Source organism: Bos grunniens, chromosome 2, assembly GCF_055505025.1.
Source record: "Bos grunniens cultivar Pamir isolate PY7600 chromosome 2, Bosgru_T2T1.0, whole genome shotgun sequence".
In the NCBI taxonomy this organism is placed as follows: Eukaryota; Metazoa; Chordata; class Mammalia; order Artiodactyla; family Bovidae; genus Bos; species Bos grunniens.
The window spans coordinates 31,357,676-31,380,429 of NC_141166.1; the positions used below are offsets into that span (position 1 = coordinate 31,357,676).

General features: G+C 41.4%; 1 long non-coding RNA gene across 1 annotated transcript; it reads left to right on the forward strand.

Moving 5' to 3' along the window:
• The first annotated feature begins 703 nt into the window (after window positions 1-703).
• Window positions 704-15,094, forward strand: LOC147377863 (uncharacterized). The gene is made up of 2 exons (XR_015149649.1): window positions 704-1,024; window positions 14,842-15,094. It is a non-coding gene; the product is annotated as an uncharacterized LOC147377863 (long non-coding RNA).
• Window positions 15,095-22,754: the final 7,660 nt, after the last annotated feature.

Genomic DNA, 22,754 nt, shown 5'->3' on the forward strand with positions numbered 1-22,754 from the left:
GAGTTTGAGCAAGCTCTGGGAGTTGGTGATGGACAAGGAGGCCTCTTGTGCTGTGGTCCATGGGGTCGCAGAGTCAGACACATCTGAGCAACTGAACTGAACTGAACTGAGGACCTGCGACTGAGAACACTAAGATGTGACTTTTTCCTGTGAGAGACCGTGGTCTGATGGAAAATATAAAATGCAGCAAAAAACTAAATCATAGTAGGAAAGAAAGGTGACAGAAGGGATTTGAGCAAATGGAAGCAAGTGGAGCCTAGTGGAGTCAGAATGAATTAAACCCAAGTTCTCATGCTTAGGAGGTTGGGAACTTTAGCCTCCAAGTCTTAATTTCCTCATCTGGAATACTAGTTACCTTATATGGCTGTTGTAAGGATTAAATGAGATAATGGATGACCAGCACTTGGCATGGCCTGTGGTCCACAGAAAGCACTAAATAAATGTTGACTGCAGCCATTGTTCGCTATGACTCAGTTCTTCTCATCTGTGAAATGAGGGTGGTGATTTCACCTGCCTCATGTGATTACCAAGAGAGTTGAATTATATAATGCACAGAAGGTGCCTGGCACAGTGCCTGACAGAGTAAGTACTCAACAATCGTTAGCTGTGATTCTTGTATGAAGTAAACAAAGCAGGGAACACAGAAATGTTAGAGGTGTCGTGTGCTAATGTCTACAACTACCCTGAAGTACTTCAAAAAATTAGCTGGATCAGGGAGACGAATAAAAGGTATGAGGAGATGGGCAGATATGATGTAAAAACAGCAAAATCTTCATGGTAGAATCTAGATGGTGGATGCAGATCTGGGTGTATGTACATGGGTATTTCATGCTTGAAAGTTTTCATAATACAATGTTGGGAGGAAAAAGGGAATGACTGAATGTTTGGATGATTCTTGAAGTAGAACCGGAGCAAAGCAATGGCGTGGAAGCAACTAAAGACCTGGAAAGACCTGTTCTTTGCTCTACTTCTCTGCTTTTTAAGAGAACAGCAGGGGCCAAGACTCAGGAACATGAGAGAGAAGGTATGGTTTTTGGAAAATGAGTACTTCTGTACTGAGATGAGAGTGCTTGTAAGAAGGGTAGAAATTGTAGGCTAAGAGCACAGACATCCTAGATTGATATTTCAGCTCTGTATTTACTAACTTTGTTACCTGGGAGAAGCTACTTACCTTCTCTGTGCTTCGATTCTTTGTGAAAATAGAGATAACATTATCTAGCTTCTAAGACTGCTTTCAATTTAGATGAGTTAATATCATCATCATTATCTGCTTAATCTTAGGAAAGTGTCTCCTCTCAATTCATCAAAGCTTAGAATCTTCTCCATGGCTCCACCTCACCCCTGTTGAATGAGAAGTTTCTAGAAAGACTCAGCTGGAGGAGGGAGGTGGGTAAGAGGAAGGGTCATATTGGATGAAATCTGGGAAAGAAATTGAATGAGAGTATGAGGTCCAAGAAAGAAAGAGGAAAACTGAGGATAGATGAAGACAAGAGACCCCGGAGGGTTGCTTGCCTCAGTGTTATGCATGCGGCTTCTAATGATATATTTAAAATGCTGATGAAATTGTAATCCCCTTGTAATTTCTTTGGAGGCTTGTTCATCAACCTGGGCAGTGTGTGTGCCTGGCAGCTAGCCAGCATCATCCCCTGACTTCTGCCCCCATATGACTCAGCACAAATCAGGTACTTTAATAGCTTCTGATTCCAAGTTTGGACTTGCCCCCAAATGAAATCCTGCCTCCCCCATGCACTTTTCCCCCACCTTCACAACCCATACCCCACTTCCAATTTATCAGCTAGTAAATTCTGTGTTGAACTTGGAGCCAGAGTTTCATTTAATTTTGGCAAAAAATCAACTTCTTCCAAGAAAAGCCAAAAAAAAAAGAAGGAAGGGTGGAAGGGAAGGTTTAAAAAAAGCCCAGCTAAACAAAAAGGGCTCCTGGAAACAGCCTCACAACATTAACTCAGTGCAGAGAGCGCAATGCTTTTTGATGCATTAAGTGTGAGTACATTTAAAACAGTGTTGGAAATGTGATGAACATGCAGCTGAGGTTACCGATGAAGCACAGATGGCTCCTGGTTTGGAGAGGTCATGGGGTCACCAGTCGCTGGTGATTTCAGAGGTGAGATGAGCATTCGAAGGTAACCATGGCACCCACACTCATTTTCATTCTGATATGGATAGCAGAAGACCTGTGGATCTCTGAGGCCGCCCTGGTGAATCTGTCAACGCCCTGAAGGGTAAAAGACATTTCTGGCAGTGTACAGTATCCTGAGTTACAGAAAGAGCCAGAGGAATCGCTCAACCCCACTCATACTGGACAAATGCAATCCCAAGTATCAGACTGGAAAAAATAATTGTTTGATAATAATTATCAGCTTGGAAAAAATATTTCAAAGTGTAATAACATTCACTACTTTAAATGGCATGGAAAAATGGCCACTCTCTTATATTGTAGGTTTTAATGTAAATGTGATTACTTTTTGGAAGGAAATTTGACAATACTTTTCTCCACCTCCTGCTACTTTCCCACCATTTGTCCATTAATTCATTCATTCCCTTCTACATCCACATACCAACTTTCCAGTTGTATCTGACTCTTTGAAACCCAATGGACTGTAGCCCACCAGGCTCCTCTGTCCATGGGATTTTCCAGGCAACAATACTGAAGTGGGTGGCCATTCCCTCCTCCAGGGGATCTTCCTGACCCAGGGGTTGAATCCAAGTCTCTTACGTCTCTTCATTGGCAGGTGGGTTCTTTACCACCAGTGCCGCCTGGGACGTCCTTTTGCATATATTCTTGCAAAATGTAAAACATTGTTTCTCCCTTCTTTTAAAAATTTTTGTTAAAGTTTAGTTGTTTTTTTAAATCTCCATTTCATTTCTAATTTTTAATATTTCCTTTCTTCTGCTGACTTTGGGCTTTGTTCCTTCTTTTTCTAATCCCTTTAGGTGGTAGGTTAGGCTGTTTGAGATGTTTCTTGTTTCTTGAGGAAGGCTTGTATTGCTATAAACTTCCCTCTCAGCTGTTTTTGCTGCATCTCTTCAATTCCGGGGTGTTATATTTCCATTTTTCTTGTCTCAAGGTATTTTCCAACTTCCTCTTTGGTGTCTTCATTGACCCACTGTTTATGAGTAGCACGTTGTTTAGTCTGTATATCATGATTGTGCTTTTCCCATTTTTCTTTCTGTAATTGATTTCTAGTTTCATATCTTTTGGGTTGGAAATAATGTCTGATATTATTTCTGTCCTCTAAAATTTGTTGAGGTTTTTTGTGGCTTAGATGTGATCTATCTAGAGAACGTCCCATGTACAATTGAAAAGAGCGTATTCTGCTGTATTTGGATATAATGTCTTATAGATATCTGAGTCCAACTGGTCTGTTGTGTCATTTGAGATCACTCTTACTTTATTGATTATCTCTCTGGATGATCTGTCCATTGATGTAAGTATGTATTAAAGTTTCCTACTATTATTGTAGTACTGTCAGTTTCTCCCTTTATATCTATTGCTGTTGTTTAGTCATGTTTGACTCTTTTTGAGACCCCATGGACTGTAGCCCACTAGGCTCTTCTGTCCATGGAATTTTTCAGGCAAGAACACTGGAATGGGTTGAGATTTCCTTCTCCTGGTGATCTTTTTGACCCAGGGATTGAGTCTGCATCTCTTGCTTGGCAGGCAGATTCTTTACCACTGAGCCACCTGGGAAACCCTTATAGTATTTGTTTTATATACTTAGGTACCCCTATAATTGTTTTTGTACAGGGGATATAAAGATTACATGGGAGTAGGGAGAGGCTTTCATTTTTAATTTTCTCTCTTCTGTTGTAATTGTACTTTCTAGCCATGTACATGCATTATTTTTACTTTCAAAAATGTCATGTGTTATCTGGGTGGTGAGTTCATGAAACATGGCTTTCTTCTTTATTATTCTCTGATATTTTAAAAGTATTTGTAAGTTTGAGAATGAAGTATGTTACTGAGAAGTACACTGTTCTAGAATATTCTAAGTATCAAAATTGGTCTAAATAGTGTTTTGAAACCATTTATTTATTACCAAAGGATCATCTGGTCCTCACTTTCTCTTTCTTTCTTAATTCAAGAATCTATGCCTGGAACAAATGAATTCCAACATATGTAAGCAGTAGGATGGGGTCTTCATAATGCAAAGCAGATTCTTTTTGAGGGAAATATATCTCTCATCCATATATGTTTACCTGGGATTTTCTGGATCTGAAAAAGTGGATCTTATGGTTATGTGCAAATACATATACATACACACACATATTATTCAACATGGCACAGTGTCCTACAAAGAGTAAGTGATCGGGTTCTGAAGTCACACTGGCTAGATTGTAATTTTTGCTCTACACTTACCAGCTAGTAATAGTGAGAAAATTACTTAACTCCTCTAAACCTTGATTATCTCACCTCTGGGCTGGTGATAGCTACCTACATCATAGGAACTTTGGAGGGTTAACTGAGATGAGCATGCCTGGCACTTCAGTGCTGCTTGAGTGCATGCTAAGTGCTCCAGTCATGTCTGACTCTTTGCAACCCTATGGACTATAGCCTGCCAGGCTCCTCTGTCCATGGGATTCTCCAAGCAAGAACACTGAAATGGGTTGCTGTGCCCTTTTTCAGGGGATCTTCTAAACCCAGGGATTGAACCCATGTCTTCTGTATTGGCAGGTGGATTCTTTACTGCTGAGTCACAAGGGAAGCCCCAATATATGGTAGCTGTTTTATTTACTGTTAAAAGTAACAGTCCAAACCAGCTTTTCCCAGTGAAAAATTTTGTTTTATTTCAACCAAGTCTCACTAACTTACCTATCAGGAATTTCTTGAATGGAAAGAGATAGACTGTGTGGAAGTGGGTATCTTTTAACATGAATCCCTATAGAATGCCAAGTTCTCCGAGCTCAACTATTCTTTTAACTTCAGTCTTCCCATTAGACCAATGAGAAACACGATACCCATGGAAATTCAGTGACCTGTCAAACTCACAAGGTTGGAACTGTAAAACCAGGTTTCCTGATTTCAGCAAGCCACCCTTAAAGGATTTAGATCTCCATCCCTGCTTGACCACTGATGATTCTCTATAAAGGAGGAGGGGGTGGTACCCACAAGAAATTCTCTGTATGGAAGCTACAAAAGGTCACCTGATCCATTGCCCTTCTTCCACGCTTTCTTCTCCTGCAGTGTCACTCCCTCAGTGGCCAGGATCAGGGGTAGCTTTCAGCCATAGGATGGAGCAAAGTTGAGCAGGCTGCAACTATGACCTACATGTCCCCTTACTTTCTTCTCACAAAATAAGCTAATGCTTTTCCTTGGGGCAGAATTCCACTCTTCAAATCAAAACACTTTGTAGATTCTTTGGAATCACTACTCCTCGTTATTTTTTCAAGTCTCTATTTCCAAAATAGCAGACATCTTTAATGTCCTCTGAGCTGGGCACCAAGTTTTACCACCCTGAAGGGAGTTCTGCTCTGTTGTGATCCCTAGTAGAAAGGAGGTGTCATCTGAACCAATGTCACCATTGTGATCATCACAGAGACTTTGGCAGACCAAAAGCCCTGGGCATAAGCTCAAGCTAAGTAATTTTTAAAAAATGTCTCTGCCTTCTAGATCCTGGCATATTTTTGGTTCAGTTTTAAAGAATTTCTCATCATTAGAACTGTCTGAAATGAAATAGTATGTTTCTCATCTTTGAAAGTGTTTAATCAGAGACTGGCAAACCACTTGGTATAAATATTGTAGAGACATTAGATGACCTCAGAGTCCCTCATAATAAGGCAAGGCCTTATCTTTTTCCTTAACTACCAAAGAGGGAGTAAATAAAGGAACTCCTATATAGAGCAAGGGAGAATTTAATCAGACATCCCATACTAAATTATTTCCACGAAGGAAAATGAATGTGGTGTATAGGATGAAGCTCAGGACTTGCAGTTAGGACATCTTCCAGGATCTATCAACCTGCTGAATTGCTTTCTTTCTTTCTACTCTCTGGGTCCTTTTGTCTTTACCTAGCAAATTAAAGTATGAGATCAGATCAGCTCTAAGTTTCCTGGTGCTTGGAACTTTGTTTGGGAGCCCATAATTGATCAGAAAATAAAGTTCAAACATCGGTATGCAGATAAACATATGCAGATTCATGGTGAGAGAGTAAAACCCACAGAACTTTCCATGGTACACATGCCATTATTCATTTACATTCCTGGCTAAGAAAAGTACATATTGGGGAAGGAAGTAGGAGAAGGAGTCTTAAAACCTTCTGCATCAATAGTGCTCAACTTGCTATGGAAGCCTGTTCACAAAGTGTGGCTCTTTTTTAGTAGCTTGTGCTTCTGCTATCTTTTTTCTATGTCTCTTCACATTGTCTTCCTTCTATGTGTATTTCTATGTCCACAATTCCCCTTTTTTAATAAAGGACACCAGTCATATCAGATTGGGATCCATCCTAACAACCTTATTCTAACTCAGTTGCCTTTGTAAAGACCCAATCCCCAAATAAGGTCACTTACTGGGTAGTTGAAGTTTAAGACTTCAACCTGTGAACAGTCAGAGGGAAAAATCCAACCCATAATGCCATTGCTACCATCATATCCACTCCACTGGACTTTCTGGGTCATGTCACAGTTGGCAGAGTGGGTCACTGGTAGTGAGTCATGAAAATGACTACAGACTCCTTTAAGCTCCTCCATCCCTTTTGGTTCTATTTTCAACTCAGATCTTTAAACCAACATTTGTTTTTCATATTAAATATTCCCTTAAATTAAGATGAGTAATGTGTATGCTGCACTCGATATGCCAGCAAATTTGGAAAACTCAGCAGTGGCCACAGAACTGGAAAAGGTCAATTTTCATTCCAATCCCCAAAAAAGGCAATGCCAAAGAATGCTCAAACTACTGCACAATTGCACTCATCTCACATGCTAGTAAAGTAATGCTCAAAATTCTCCAAGCCAGGCTTCAGCAATATGTGAACCGTGAACTTCCTGATATTTAAGCTGGTTTTAGAAAAGGCAGAGGAACCAGAGATCAAATTGCCAACATCCACTGGATCATGGAAAAAGTAAGAGAGTTCCAGAAAAACATCTATTTCTGCTTTATTGACTATGCCAAAGCCTTTGACTGTGTGGATCACAATAAACTGTGGAAAATTCTGAAAGAGATGGGAATACCAGACCACCTGATCTGCCTCTTGAGAAATCTGTATGCAGGTCAGGAAGCAAGAGTTAGAAGTGGACATGGAACAACAGACTGGTTCCAAATAGGAAAAGGAGTATGTCAAGGCTGTATATTGTCACCCTGCTTATTTAACTTCTATGCAGAGTACATCATGAGAAACGCTGGACTGGAAGAAACACAAGCTGGAATCAAGATTGCCGGGAGAAATATCAATAACCTCAGATATGCAGATGACACTACCCTTATGGCAGAAAGTGAAGAGGAACTCAAAAGCCTCTTGATGAAAGTGAAAGTGGAGAGTGAAAAAGTTGGCTTAAAACGACTGAGCGACTTCACTTTCACTTTTCGCTTTCATGCATTGGAGAAGGAAATGGCAACTCACTCCAGTGTTCTTGCCTGGAGAATCCCAGGGACGGGGGAGCCTGGTAGGCTGCCGTCTATGGGATCGCACAGAGTCGGACACAACTGAAGCGACTTAGCAGCAGCAGCAGCCGTGTGTATGTGTGTGCATATGTTTGTGTGGGCGGCAGAGAGAGAAAAACACAGAAAGAGAGAAGATGAGATACATGAGCACACAAGTCCTCCTCTCAGTACATCAGCTTAGTAGAAAAGTACAGCATTTTCCTTCAGGTTGTGTGTGTGTCCAGTTTCTGCATAAATAACCAGCTTTGGGCTCTTGTCTGAGTTTCCCTGGGAGCAATCTTGATTATGAACAGTAAAGCCGGACTTCATGGGGTGAAGAAGAAGCCTGACATCACACCAACAGGAAAATGGGCTCAATGTAAATCAAGTCTCAATTTAATAATTACTCTGCTGGGCATTTATGTTGGGTTGGGTTGGACTTCCCTGGTGGCATAGACAGTAAGGAGTCTGCCTGCAATTCAGATGCCTCAGATTTGATCCCTGGGTCAGGAAGATCCCCTGGAGAAGAAAATGTTAACCCACTCCAGTATTCTTGCCTGAGAAATCCCATGGCCAGAGGAGCATGGTGGGCTACAATCCATGAGGTCACAAAGAGTCAGACACAGCTGAGAGATTAAGACTAGACTTAGACCGGAACCCTATCTAGGGGACAGAAGAAGGGAAGGCCCTGAGGAAGCATCTGCTGCTGTGTGCTGTGAGTCCTCAAAGACTGGGGTCTCTGGACCTAGTTGTGCTCAGGTATCTGATCAATGCCCGACAGTTCAAGGACATCAGCAGGTAAGAGCTCCCAAACCCATGCTCCAAATACATTTTGGATCATTTTTTAGTTTTTTTTTTTTGGCTGTGCTGGGTCTTCATTGCTGTGCTTGGGCTTCCTCTAGTTGTGGGAGAGGGGTCTACTCTTTGTTGTGATGCGCGGGCTTCTCACTGGGGTGGCTTCTCTTGTTGCAGAGCATGGGCTCTAGGGCACTCAGGATTCAGTAGTTTCAGGACACAGCTTAGTTGCTCCGCAGCATGTGGGATCTTCCCACACCAAGGATCAAATCTGTGTCTTCTGCATTGGCAGGTGGATTCTTAACCACTGGACTGCAAGGGAAATCCCCCCCTTTTTAGGTTTAACTGACAAGGTTAATCCATGATCTTGTTTACCATGTGATTGGCCAAGTATTTAAAGTGCCTGGAAATAAGTATCTCAAGCCTACCTCCCCTAAAACAGTTGTAACTGTATGCAGTGAAACTTTATAATTACACAAGAGTGAAGCAAAAGCAGGTCATTTTGAGCAGGCAATGATTCATGTAGGGAAGGCTAATGTCTTGATTTTGGTCTTCAGTGACTCAGCAAAGGAAGATGAAAACTTTAACTCCTGGCTTCTGGCTTTCATGCCAGTGGACCACCCCACTCTCCAAGCTGATCCAATACTGTAAAACTGCTGGTTAAATATTCTAAAGGCCATAATGAACTACAAACTCAAATGTCAACTTCTCAGATCTGTCAGCCTTTCCCAGTTTTCAGAGTTGGAGAGAGATTTATCGTCTTAATGTAATGTAAGTCTAAGTAGGGAATGTCAGACTTAACAACATGAGCTTTACCTATCTGGAAACAAGCATGCAACACAAGCAAAATGAGGGACAATGAGTAGTCAAGAAAACTCAAGATTCTCCATCCTCGGAAGAGCCTTGAAAGTGTGATAGAAAATGACTACCTTGCCTACCAACTTCAGAGTTAACAGTAATAAAAGGCAACATTTATCAGGCATTTAGTATGTGCCAGGCATCATGCTAGGTGCTTGTACATTTCTCATTGAATCCTTATGAAAGTCTTTGAGGTAGGAACAATTTCTAGAGTGATGAGGATCAAATGAACTAATGCACATAAAAGTGCTTAGGAAAGATGAAGTGTTACAAAGCCTCAATTATTCAATGCATGCTATTATTATATTAAATGACCCCTGAAATTCCTTTTAACCTAATCTTACCTAGTGAAATAATAGATGCCTAGAAGGTAGGTGATATAACCCTCTCATACACCACAAAGCATCGCTCAGAGAAGTGACATCATCTTGTTAGAATGGGATAGAAATGTTGTGCAACCTGCTCAGGGAGCCACAATCATGTAGAACCTTCTTTCAATACCCAGGAAGGCACTCAGGTCAAATAGGTTGGCCATCGACCAAGACACACATGTTGTCAACACTTAGATCAGGTGGCAAAGAAGTCAGGTTTTTCATTGCCTCTGCATCCTGGTCAGTGGCTCTAATCAGGGATATAGAATATATGAGGTTGGATCTCTGTAGGACTCAGTTTTCACATCAACAGAACGGGGGTACTATTTTGCTTGTTCATACTAATGTGTTAAATGAGTTGCTGTTTTTGAAAACATATATCAAGGTGCTCACATAGGAAACAATAAAAATAATAATTAAACACCCACTGTTTCAGTCTGGTTAGGAAATGAAGACTCAGAATTAGTGGGGCTCATGCACGGTGACACATGTTTTAAAGTGGGTGGTATTTGAAAGGAAGTGAGTCGACAGGCACTGGAGCTAGAGGAGTATAAATACCCTTTGGGCAAGAGCCTTGTTCCTTCTTATTCACACAATGCCACCCACCTTGTCATTGAATCACCCTCTCCTTGTTGGCAGTTGTTTTTTCTGGAGCATGGAGGCCTATGAAGGAGTTTGTGTTGGGATAGAGTGGAGTTGTTTTTAATCTCATTAAGACATATTAAACTAGAGAGCCAGAACTAAAGCTGACAGCATTAGATCAGCTATCAGAGGTGAACAACCCAGGTAAATAGCTTGGGGAATATATAGCTGCCCTGTTGAAACAGAGGATTTGGAATCTGATAGATGTGTTTATGGGCAAATTTCTAAACTTCCCTGAGCCTCAGCTTCAAGAATTAGATATGTTAATTCATGTAAAGCATTTGACCAGTGGGGTGGGAGGAGAAGGGGACGACAGAGGATGAACTGGTTGGATGGCATCACCAACTCAATGGATATGAGTTTGGGTAAACTCTGGGAGTTGGTGGACAGGGAGGCCTGGCATGATGCAGTCCATGGGGTCAGAAAGAGTCAGACATGACCGAGTAACTGAACTGAACTGAATACATGTTCCATATATTAAAGGCACTTTTATGTACATCATCCTAAATTATTTCATTTAAAATGGAGATAAACAGGATAGGAATCAGAGACAGATTTCCAGATGAATGAGTTTCTTGATACTTCCAGCTCTGCGTTCTAGTTCTGGTTCTGACAACAACCCAATCAAGTAGCTTGTTTGCCTGCCCTTTGCTCTCTGATGAAATTCAACTAAATCATCTCCAAGTGATGTAAAGATGACTATACAACCACCTGTGTTCCAAAAGTGGGACATGAACTCTGGAAATTGAAGGTGAGACGGCAGAGGCAGTGGGGGGTGGGGGTGGGGGGGTGGGAGAAGGTGAAACCACATAACTGCCATTCAGTTATAGGTTCTTTTTAAAGATTGGCTGATAAGTTCTGAAAGGCAGATCATCTCTAGTATTTAGTTCTCAGAGTTGTGGGGGCAGAGCCCCAGATGAAGGGATTTTTGGCTCTTTCCCATAGCCTTAGCCCTGCACAAAGTCCATGGGAGTGCTGGCAACAGTGAGATGAAGGGATTAAATAGAGACATAGATCTGGATAGATCTGGTAACTCCTGGTGACTGAGTTCTTGTTGGCTACAGCTCACCACATCTAAGACCCCACTTGGATACTCACAGGCTGGTTCTGGTCTGAGACCCCTGGAAGTCTCCTATAAGGAGACAGTTTCCCCAGTTTAAACTTGGTGGAAGATAAGTCTGATCTACAATGTCACTGCACTTTGAGGACTTCTGGTGCCAGCCCCAAAGCCTGTCTCAGCAACTTAACTGTAGATCAGATGTGAGTAGGCAGGATACATAGCGATGAGGAGTCACATCAGGAGAAGCACCTGGGATGAGCATCTCTATTGATCTGATCAAGCCTTTTCATTATGCATGTTCTCATGTGGCTTGTCTTGTCCCATGTGAGCTCAGTGGGAAACCTCAGAAGATTTACCTGAAGGTAGCTAAACAAATACCAGAGCTTCCCTAGCGGCTCAGTAGTAAAGAATCTACCTGCCAATGCAGGAGAAACAGGTTTGATCCTTGATCTGGGAAGATCTTCTGGAGGAGGAACTTGCAACCCACTGCAGTATTCTTGCCTTGAAATCCTCATGGATATAGAAGCCTGGTGAGCTACAGTCCACGGAGTCGCAAAAGAGTTGGACACAACTTAGCAAATGAACAAGAAAGAGCAAAAGTCAGACATAATGTTGGTGATGGCAGAAAACAGTAAGCTAGGGTAGGAAAGCCAATGGTCTTCTATAAGCCCAGCACCTTCCCTCCTAGAGTGGGCAACAGTGGAAATTTGCTGCTGCTGTCCAGCCGTTCTCCACGCTCACACAAAATACATGGCTATTGTGAATGAAGTAATAGAAGTTTTTCTTTTTTCAACATGTGTATTCTGTGTGTCTGATGTTTGATTGTTTGTTTAAGATAATGTTATACCTCAAATAAAATTCTCCCAGCACTAAGGACCCCATATTTCAGAATTATTCTCCGGACTTGTAATCACTCTATAGGCAAACAGCCCATCTCAAGGTGATCACTCAAAAATTCTTTTTTTTGTTATGGAATGGAGGAGGGGACATATTCTAATTTCAGGGCCTCTGAAAAGCCTTTATTCTTTGCCACAGAATGGTCTGAGATTTTCCTCCTAGAAACTCAACCTTTAGAAATTATTGTCTTAAACTTCAGGCTTTGCTCCCTGAAAACATGATGGAAAAGCTCTGTAGGAAAGGACTCAGGTTAACTGCTGGTTTCTCAGTTACACTTGAATAAGGATGAGTATGAGCTTTTACATAAATTTAATTTTGCAAGGGAAGGGATAAGGGTTGTTTGACTGGGTTGGCAGGCAGAGGAATAAGAAGAGGATGAGAGGGCCAGGAATCAGGCTCACCTTAAGAGGATAGGATGCAGAAAATGCTATGTGATGATGCAGAACAAAGCTTTCATTTTTTTCATAATTTTGAGAAAAATCTGCCTTGATGGTGAGGACTGTGGGTGTACTATGTCCTGTGCTTTCTCTTTAGTGAAGTCATTGTTAAAGAGTAAAGCCACAATTCTTAGGCATTATAAAATGAACACATATCAGAGATCTTCTGTTACTCAGTAATTAATGAGGGAACCAGCAAGAAAGTATAACTGGTTTGAAGGAGAATTCAAAGAACCACACAAATATAGGCTATCAGTCAGTTCAGTTCAGTTCAGTCACTCAGCTGTGTCCAACTCTTTGTGACCCCATGAATTGCAGCACACCAGGCCTCCCTGTCCATCACCAACTCCCAGAGTTCACCCAATAATATAGGCTATACAGAAGGCCAAAATCAATAATAAATGGTGACATTTCCTGAACTTGCCCAAACTTGAATGAAACATCCTATTGACAAAAGCATTTAGTCCCCTCTTTATTAATTGTGGGGTTCAACATTATCTCCCTAAGTACAGCTTTTAGTTTTTGAAAGCAATAATAAAAATTTGGTTCTGTTGTACTTAATTATATAGAAAAGTGTTAGTTACTCAGTCGTGTCTGACTCTTTGTGACCCTATGGACTGTAGCCCATCAGGCTCCTCTGTCCATGGGATTCTCCAGGAAGAGTACTGGAGTGGGTTGCCATTCCCTACTTCAGGGAATCTTCCTGACCCAGAGATCGAACCCACATTGCAAGCAGATTCTTTATCACTGAGCCAGCTGGGAAGGCAATTATACAGACAACTGTTACAAATTGGGTTCCTCAGTGTCTCCGTGTAAGGTGCCATGTTGATTCCTGGAGAGGAGATGGTCTTGCCTTGGGAATGATGACACAGATGTAGAGATCTTTCTTCCTCTGCACTAATGCCTTGTGTGATCTAAGGGGATCCATATCTCAGTTTCCTGTCCCCACAATTAGGAATAATGCTAGCTTTGACTTATTTTTCCAGAAGACTGTGCATGAAAATCAGAAAAATGATTGTCAGGTGAATTTAAATGACCCCTAGGCCCAGCACCCCAGTACAGAAGTTGCTTAATTAAGACAGTGGTTAACCCAGCAGAAATCCAAGTAAGGAAGAGGGAGACCTTCCATGGCCCTGCCCAGCCTGATTGGTGGAAACCTCCTCAACTCACAAACACCCTTGTCATTTCTCCTGGCAGTCTTCCCCATGCTGTTTGTTTGCAGTGACTTGACGCGCTGGCGCCTGGAGACAGGGCAGGGCGGGGAAGGCTTTGGAATCTGCCCAACTCATTGCCCTCCCCCCCACCCCCCACCCCCACAAGCTCTGTCCTCAAGTTCCGTCTCTGGGGCCCTCGGATCAGATTGCTTGCTTCCAGGTGCCAGAGAGACACTGTTCTGTTTGCTGTCCCACCCAGACTGCCCTCAGTTTGTCCTTCCCTAGGTGGGAGTGGCAAGCAACAGGCTGTTTTGAAAAGAATCTTTCTTCTTCCTCCCTTCTCTTTCTTCCCTCACCCCCTCAAAATGCAAGAACATGTTGGCTTCTTTCCATCACTTGGGGCTCATGTTGGAGATCTGAGTCTGCCCTCGTTCCCTGTAAATAGCCCAGACGTTAAGGTAGGCATACAGTCTTTGGAGGAGAGGTGTTCTTGGGGTGCAATCAGGAATGCTCTGAGCTGATTGCACTGGTGAAGGTAACACACTTTTGATCCCAGTCCATGCAGCTTATTAGTCCTAGACCACGTGGTCCTGTCACTGACTTATTTTCTAGTCCCGCCAGGCATAAAGTATTACCTAATCTGAGTACCTTTCATGTCCTAAACAGCTGGCAGAAGTTCTTTGTCCTGTTGTTAATCTCTCTGGCCTATGACTCTTTCCTAAGAATGTTTTCTTCTTGAAAAGGACACCTATGCATCTTTAAGATGGCAGAACTTCTACATTAGTGAGCAAGTTTTATGTTGCAATCCAGCTTGAACTAATTTAAACAAAAATAGGAAGGTGATGTTTCACACAGCTGAGTCCAGAGATGTAGAGTAATGCAGAGGTTCAAAAGTGGTCACCAAGACACAGGCTTCCTGCTGCTTGAGTTGTCATATTTAGCAAATAAAAATATAAGACATCTAGTTAAATTTGATTTTAGAGACAGAAAAAAAAAAATTTAATATGAGTTTATCCCATATTGCTTCCTATAGTTTATCTCTACCTGACATCCTGCGTCAGCTTTCTCCTCCGCTTCCTGTTGACATTAATGTCTGGAAGAATCTAGCCATGAGATGATGGAATGACAGCTGGAAACTCTAGACTCACGTCTCAGAGCCCAAGAACAACGGAAGAAGAGCCCCTTGTCCCAAGGGTTCTAGCAAAAGTCCTAGGGATGCATCTCATTGACCTGGCTTGGGTCTGGTGGTCAACTGGGAAGTAAACAAAGGGATGAAATGCTATCTAGATCTGAGTCATGTTTCTACCTCTACAACTGGGATGTGGAGTTAACGACCTCTGAACCACTTTGATTAAGAGTGAGTAGGAGTGTTCCCAAAGGCAAACCAGAGTGCTATTACCAGAAGAAAGATGAATGCTAGCCAGACATCCACTGTCTGGTGTGGTGGTAGGTATTCAACCAGAACAGTCTCTCTGGAACTCCTCATATCACAAAGTGGCTTTTTGGAGTCTGATATGGATCATAGAGCAGTGGACTGTGGTTTTGCTCCTAAAGAATGAATTTGGAGGATGGAATGCAATCTAGGTAACCCCTGAATCAACAGAGATAATAGTACACAGATGTTTATTTAGTACATTTTGTGTGTGGCCTTTGGTGCCTAGAATGAGTCCTACATAAAGATAAAAAAAGAAGATATTGTTGAATAGATGAACTTACATTCTAGTGAGAGAAACTGCACTGTATCTTACTCTAAAGTCTCATAATGCTTCTTTTGCTTTTGCGTGCATGCTCAGTTGCTTAGTTGTATCCAACTCTTTGTGACCCAGTGGATTTAGCTTTCCAGGCTCCTCTGTCCTTGAAATTTTCCAGGCAAGAATACTGTAGCAAGTAGCCATTTCCTACTCCAGAGGAGCTTCCCAACCCAGGAGTCCAACCCACATCTCCTGTATCTCTTGCATTGGCAGGTGGATTCTTTACCAATGTGCCACCTGGGAAGCCCCTCTTTTGTTTCTACAAACAAGTAATTATCAGTTTACAAAGAAAGGACGAATTAATTCTAGATAAGGCATCACTTCATGGCAAATAGATGGGGAAACAGTGTCAGACTTTATTTTGGGGGGCTCCAAAATCACTGCAGATGGTGACTGCAGCCATGAAATTAAAAGACACTTACTCCTTGGAAGGAAAGTTATGACCAACCTAGATAGCATATTGAAAAGCAGAGACATTACTTTGCCAACAAAGGTCTGTCTAGTCAAGGCTATGGTTTTTCCAGTGGTCATGTATGGATGCGAGATTTGGACTGTGAAGAAAGCTGAGTGCTGAAGAATTGATGCTTTTGAACTGTGGTGTTGGAGAAGACTCTTGAGAGTCCCTTGGACTGCAAGGAGATCCAACCAGTCCATTCTAAAGGAGATCAGTCCTGGGTGTTCTTTGGAAGGACTGATGATGAAGCTAATTCCAGTACTTTGGCCACCTCATGTGAAGAGTTGACTCATTGGAAAAGACTGATGCTGATAGGGATTGGGGGCAGGAGGAGAAGGGGATGACAGAGGATGAGATGGCCGGATGGTATCACTGACTCGATGGACATGAGTCTGAGTGAACTCCGGGAGTTGGTGATGGACAGGGAGGCCTGGCATGCTGCAATTCATGGGGTCACAAAGAGTCGGACACAACTGAGTGACTGAACTGAACTGAAGGCCGGTTGGAGGAAATGCATTTGAGCTGGATCTGGGCAGAGTGTAGACAGGCACATATGGCAGACAGAAAAAGAAAAGTTCCAAATGAAGGAGCTAGAAGAAGCCACCTTTTGACTTCAGGTTGCTGCTTGCATTGGAGGGCACTGCCTTTTAGGGTGATGGACCTTAATGTGGTCTTTGGACTTTGCCCAGTGCCACACAGAAACATTAAGGAATCCTGGGAAAATAAACCAATTGATTAGGTCCTCTGAGTGAGTTAATAACCTGGTACTCCTTCAAATGCTTGCTCACAGTTATTTAAAGAGAAGGCTGAGTGATGTGAGGGTAGGGGAGAATTGGAGAAGAGGGACCCCAGGTGGGGACACTCAACCCCTCTCTGTTGTCCATGATAATTCTGCTCTGGCCCCAAACTTGCATACTTCACTCAACAAGTGGAACACCTTCAGTTAAGTGGATTCATCTTCCTTGTTTAGCAAGTATCTAAGGTTACTTAAGCCTAATCCTCAGAGGAAGAAGAGTCTTATCTCCTTGCTCCTGGGTGCTTTAATATGCCTTCTAAATACTTACAATACTTATAGAACTCTTCCTGAGGTAAACTCTGGTAAATTCTATTTTCTCATTGCCAGGATATTTTGTTTCACTGATGATATTTAGTCCTGCCTCATCCTCCAGATTTGACACTACCCTAAAGGGTTGAAGACTGGAAATTTTTCTCCCTTCAGGCCATGGCTACCTGAACATGTTGTTCAGAGGAGATCTGAGTGCGCATCACTGGTTCACTTAAGCAAAGACACTTTGGAGTATGAGCTTTTCTCCTGGAATAACCATCAAAGACTGCAGTAGAGGCTAAGGGCATGGGTGGCATTACCAGTGGGGTAAGATTCCTGTATCCTCCATGTAACCTATGCACGTAACCTATATATGTAACCTATATAGAGTGATCTGAAAATTCAGAATAGTTGATAGCTTGTGGTCAACTGATGGCTCTCTCCTGAGGACTGCGTCTTCAAGGATGGATAGCTGTTTGGTGGTAGGACAGATGTCCGCAGCTCTTCCTATTCACAGGTCGCACTAATCTCCAGTCCAAAGGTCTCCTTCACCCATGCCTTCTATCAACATTGGCCTGTTAAAGATTCTCTGACATGAAAAGCCCCAAATTAAATTTTGCTTAAGAAGATGTTACTATTATTTCAGGTTTGTGTCTTTAAGATATATTGAAGGCAGATCCCTCTGTGTTACAGCGAGGATCCACAAATGAAATGAGCTGGAATATGTGGTTCTAGAAAAAGACAGTAACAGACCAAAAAAATTGCCTAGAAAAATAATCAGTTTGACTTGTGGTAGGGTCAAGTTATCCTTTGAGTCAATGATTGGAAATTGAATTAAACTAGACAAGAAAAAAACAGCATAATAGAATAATAGCTCTAGATGGTGTTTTGTCATATTCCTGCCCCCAGGAGAAATTGTATCTTCCCTCCTGTTGGACTACTGAGTTATATTCCTTGCGAATAGACTCAAGCTCCCTCTGCCTCACAGCTGTATCTTCCCATGGTGTGTACAGAGTTTATTTGTGCTCATACCCTTCACCTCATGCCAAGGTTACTCCTTTTATCCTGGAACCTTCTCTTCCAGAGTTAGTTTGTCCTGTATGTCTCTCAGATATTAGAAGCCAAAAACAGCACAAAATTTTCCTAAAATTTTCCTTTTGTTTATTCTCATGCCCCTAATCTCTATTGAAAGGCACAATGTTCTTGATGTTTTAAAGACTCCTCCTGGAGGAACCATTAAGAACTTAGGTGAAGGAAGCCAGTCTGAAAAGTCTACAAACTATATGATTCCAACTATATGACATTCTAGAAACTGTAGAAATAGTTTAAAAAAAAAAAAAAAAAGACTGGTGGCTTTGGAGTAGGATAAGAGGAGAAGGATGAATATGTGGGACACAGGGAATTTTTTGGACTGTGAATATTATGTATAAATTGGTGGAACACGACATTGTGCATTTATCAAAACCCATAGAATCATTACAACATGCAGTGAGCCCTAATTTAAGTTATGGACTTTAGTTGAAAATAATGCATTAATATTATTAAATGTACCACACTAGTGCAAAGGTGTTAAAAATAGAGGGAGGGTGGGAATTTAGGGGAACACTGTACTTCTTGTTCAATTTTTTTATAAACTTAAAACTATTCTGAAAAGTAAAGTTTATTAATTAAAAAACTCCTCTTACCTCCACTATTTCCCCCTATTTCCTCTATCTCCCTTCAGGAATGTTCGAGTTAAAAGTGACTTAGATTTACTAAGGGTCAAATCTAGATCACCAAATATTCCTGCATCACCAGCATTTCAAATTATTTAAAAAATACATCAATTTATTGTTCCTGTGCTAATCGTAAATAATTGGCACATGTTCACTCAAGCCATGAAGCTGAGTCTGAGTCTCAGGCCAACTTCAAGTTAACAAGATGCTCTTGTTCCTCCAATTCGATCCTTTCAGATCATAACGTCTTGGTCCTTCTCCTCCTCCCTGTGCCTTCTCGCTGACCTAAACACTGTCTGTAAGAATTTATGTGAGGAGCTGGTTGGCAGGGACTTTGGGTAGAACTTTACAAGGGTCGTTTTCTCTTGGTCTGGCGGTGAAGAACTTCACTGCAACCCTCGCTGACCCCTCTTGACCATCCTTCAGTGACTCACAAGAGCCAAATTGGGAATCCACTGAGTTTGACTCAAGAGTGTGGTTCATTATCTTAAAAACCCTGGTCACACATATCTGAGATGATCCCTGAAGACTCTCCAGATATTTATTTAATGAGAGCAGCAAACCCAAACAGAGAGCTGTGTGGTTACAAGAAGAATTTTAAACAAAGTCCTTGAGTAGTGTTCGACCCCTCTCTTCTATAAACAGGCCCTCTCTGTCATCACCCTGGCTGTTCCACAGGGGCCAGAGTTATCTGTCTTGAGGCACTGAAATCGCAGAGTACTGCTCTTCCTCAAGGCAGAGAAAAATAGTCCCAGACCTCGGGCAAGGAGGCTTCTAGGTAGATGGTTTAACAGGATTACCTTAGAAACCAGAATATGTCGTTTTCCCACTTTCAGCCCCCAAAGTAAGTTTTGGGGCTGGAAAGTAGGGAAGCAAAACACTGTGTATTCCTACAACATGTCAGGCGTCATGTTAGACACTTTATACAAGCTAGCCCACTTAGCCCTTGGAAATGGGTATCCGGATTTCTCAGTGTACAGATAAGGAGAAAGATGAGTGAGGAGAAGAAACAACACAGCCAAGGTGAAGTGGCAAGATCATTCCTCCAGCTTGGCACTTTCTAATGATAATATTAATGCAATGCAAGATACAAATGTGAGCCACTTTTAGGATTTTAAAATTTCTAGTGGCCATATTTTCTAAAAAGTAAAATAATTAGGTAAAATTAATTTTAATCATATTTTTTATTTAACTCAGTACATTCAACATATCTTTTCAACACACAATTGATGTAAAAACTGTTGAGATATAGTTCCTTTTTTTGTTGTATAAAGGCTTCAGAAGCTAGTGTGTATTTTAGGCTTACAGACCATTTCAGTTCAGACCAGTCACATTTCAAGTTACATGTGGATCATAGCCTCTGTATCAGACATTCTCGATCTTTTGCTTTTATCCTTGGGTTCAGTGGCACCACTCAAGGTCTGTTTTGCCCTAACCCTTCACTGAATTGTGTTTAAACAGGATGCCCTTGACTTTTGGTGAGAAGTACAGCCACACAAAATGTCACAGCCAGCCGAAGCAAGCAGTTACTGACTGCTTCTCACAGCCTCACCACCATTTAAAGGAAATACTTACTGTCCTTTCCAAAATGATATGCCTCCTTCTATGTCATAATGAATATTTAGTAGCTTATTCTTTGTTAGTTTTGCATTAGCTATTAGGAGGCCTGGTGCAAAATTGGACTCAATTTTAACAGTGGATAGATTAGTGATTTAGTGAAGGAATATGATAACATATTTTCTGAGATGTTCTGAACTGCATGAATATACATAATCTTCTCAGGGTAAAATTTTTTCTTTCTGGTAATGGACTGTATCTATTTCCTTGGCAAAGAGTCTTAGATATAATTTAATATGGTGGACAGCTCTGGGAAATCTGCTGTTATGAGACATAGCTTTTTTTTTTTTTTTTTACTCTATTAATTTATTTTTGAGGCTTTCAGTAAGTTTTTCTTTCTTGAAAACTCTTAAACTATGTTTTAGAATTAAGTATACCATGGAGTACTATTCTCTATTTGTTGAAATATACAGAAATACAGAAAAGCGAGTAATATTTTTTTCCTAATGTACGCAAGAATAAGAGTTTCTTATTTTGTAGAGTGAGTGATTGATAGTCACTCAGTTGTGTCTGACTCTGCGACTCCATGGACTGAAGCCTACCAAGCTCCTCTGTTCATGGAATTCTCCAGGCAAGAACACTGGAGTGGGTTTCCATTTCCTTCTCCAGGTTCCTTTGTAGAAATGATACATAAATAAAGATCCTTTCTGTCTCTCCTCAACTTCTGTCATTTTTACAGCAAAGTCTGGTTCAGTTTATTAGGTAAAATTAATTTGAATCATATTTTTAAACTGAATAGAACTGAATAGAACTTTTAATCATATTTTTTATTTAACTCAGTACATTTAACATATCTTTTCAACACACAATTGATGTAAAAACTGTTGACATATAGTTCCTTTCTTTGTTGTAAAATATTTTAATCAAAGTTCTATTCAGTTTATTTCATGAAGACTTATCAGAGATGTCTCCATGGCTGGTTACTGTTGTATTGCTATATTGCAAATAACAGAAGATGTGATGGATCTGAAAGGAGTCTTTTAAGTCTTTGGGATTATCCAACCCCTTCATATTACAGAGGAGGAAACCATCATCACAGCTACCAACAGGGATAGGAATATTCACACCGATGTCCTCTATCAGAGTTGCAAAGAGCAGGTGGAAACTTCAGGTGCAGTGGAAGGCCATCTCAGAGACGGAGGAATTTGTGGGCTACATCTTTTATCCAGACTCCAAACATGATCCCTGAGCTTATTTCAATTCCTTTTTGATATCACTACCAACTCAAGCCCAAGTCCTCATGACTTAAAGAATCTTTATTCATATCTAAAGTGTATGATGTTATTGATTCATTTTGTGTTTATTTGGGCCACCATTTGCAATGAGAGAGAGAGAAAGAGATAGAGAGAGAGGCGCAGAGGCAGGAGAGAGGCGAAGAAGGAGGAGGAAGAGGAGAAGAGGGAGCAGGAGTGGGGGAGGGGGCGTGAGAGGTGAAACCTGAGATAAATGACAATAATAGTAGCGTATCTATGTTCTTTTCAATTCCTCAGGCAGGTACTAAGCACCCACCAAGGTCATGCTGGTGTATATACAAATAAATAAGACCAGCTCATGCTCCTTGCTTTTAAATATACAATGGAACTTTTACCTTCTTTTTCCCCACTCTGTTACTATATCTTTTCCTCTTAGTTTCTTCCATCTTTAGTAAAATATATCACTCTAGAATCTGGTGTATTAGCTAAAACTCAGAATCATTCTTGATTCCAAATTCTCTCTTGCCCCGTTCCAGACTCTCATCTAGTCATCATTCTTGTGTTTCTATCTTCAAAATGCGGCTCACTTCTCTCCATCTGCACTGCCATCGAGCTAGGTGGATGCTGTTACTTCTATCTAAACCCCTAGAATATTCTGGTTCCACTCTCCCTTATCTATGATCCATTCTTCACAAAGCAGCCAACATGAGCTCTTAAAAACCAAACCAGATTAAGTTACCTCCTTGTTTTAAAACCCTTCAGTGCAGTGTGAAATAAATGCAAACCCTTTAAGGTGGCTTATGAGGTTTAGCCCTTTCCCACTCCAGCAGCCTCATCTCAATCTGCTCCCCGATTTGCTAGCAAGACTTGAGCCACACTGGATGCCTTTCATCCCATCTGTTTCATTGTCTGTAATTAGCCTTTCATATAAACTGTGGGATGCACATGATAACTGACAGTGCAGCTTAGCTTCTATCTACATTCCAAAGGGCAGTTGTCATTTAGTTGCTAAGCTGTGTCCAACTCTTTGCAACCCAAAGAAGGGTAGCCCACCAGGCTCCTCTGTCCATGGGATTTCCCAAGCAATAATACTGGAATGGGTTGCCATTTCCTTCTCCAGGTAATCTTCCTGACCCAGGGACTGAACCACCATTTCCTGCATTGCAGGCAG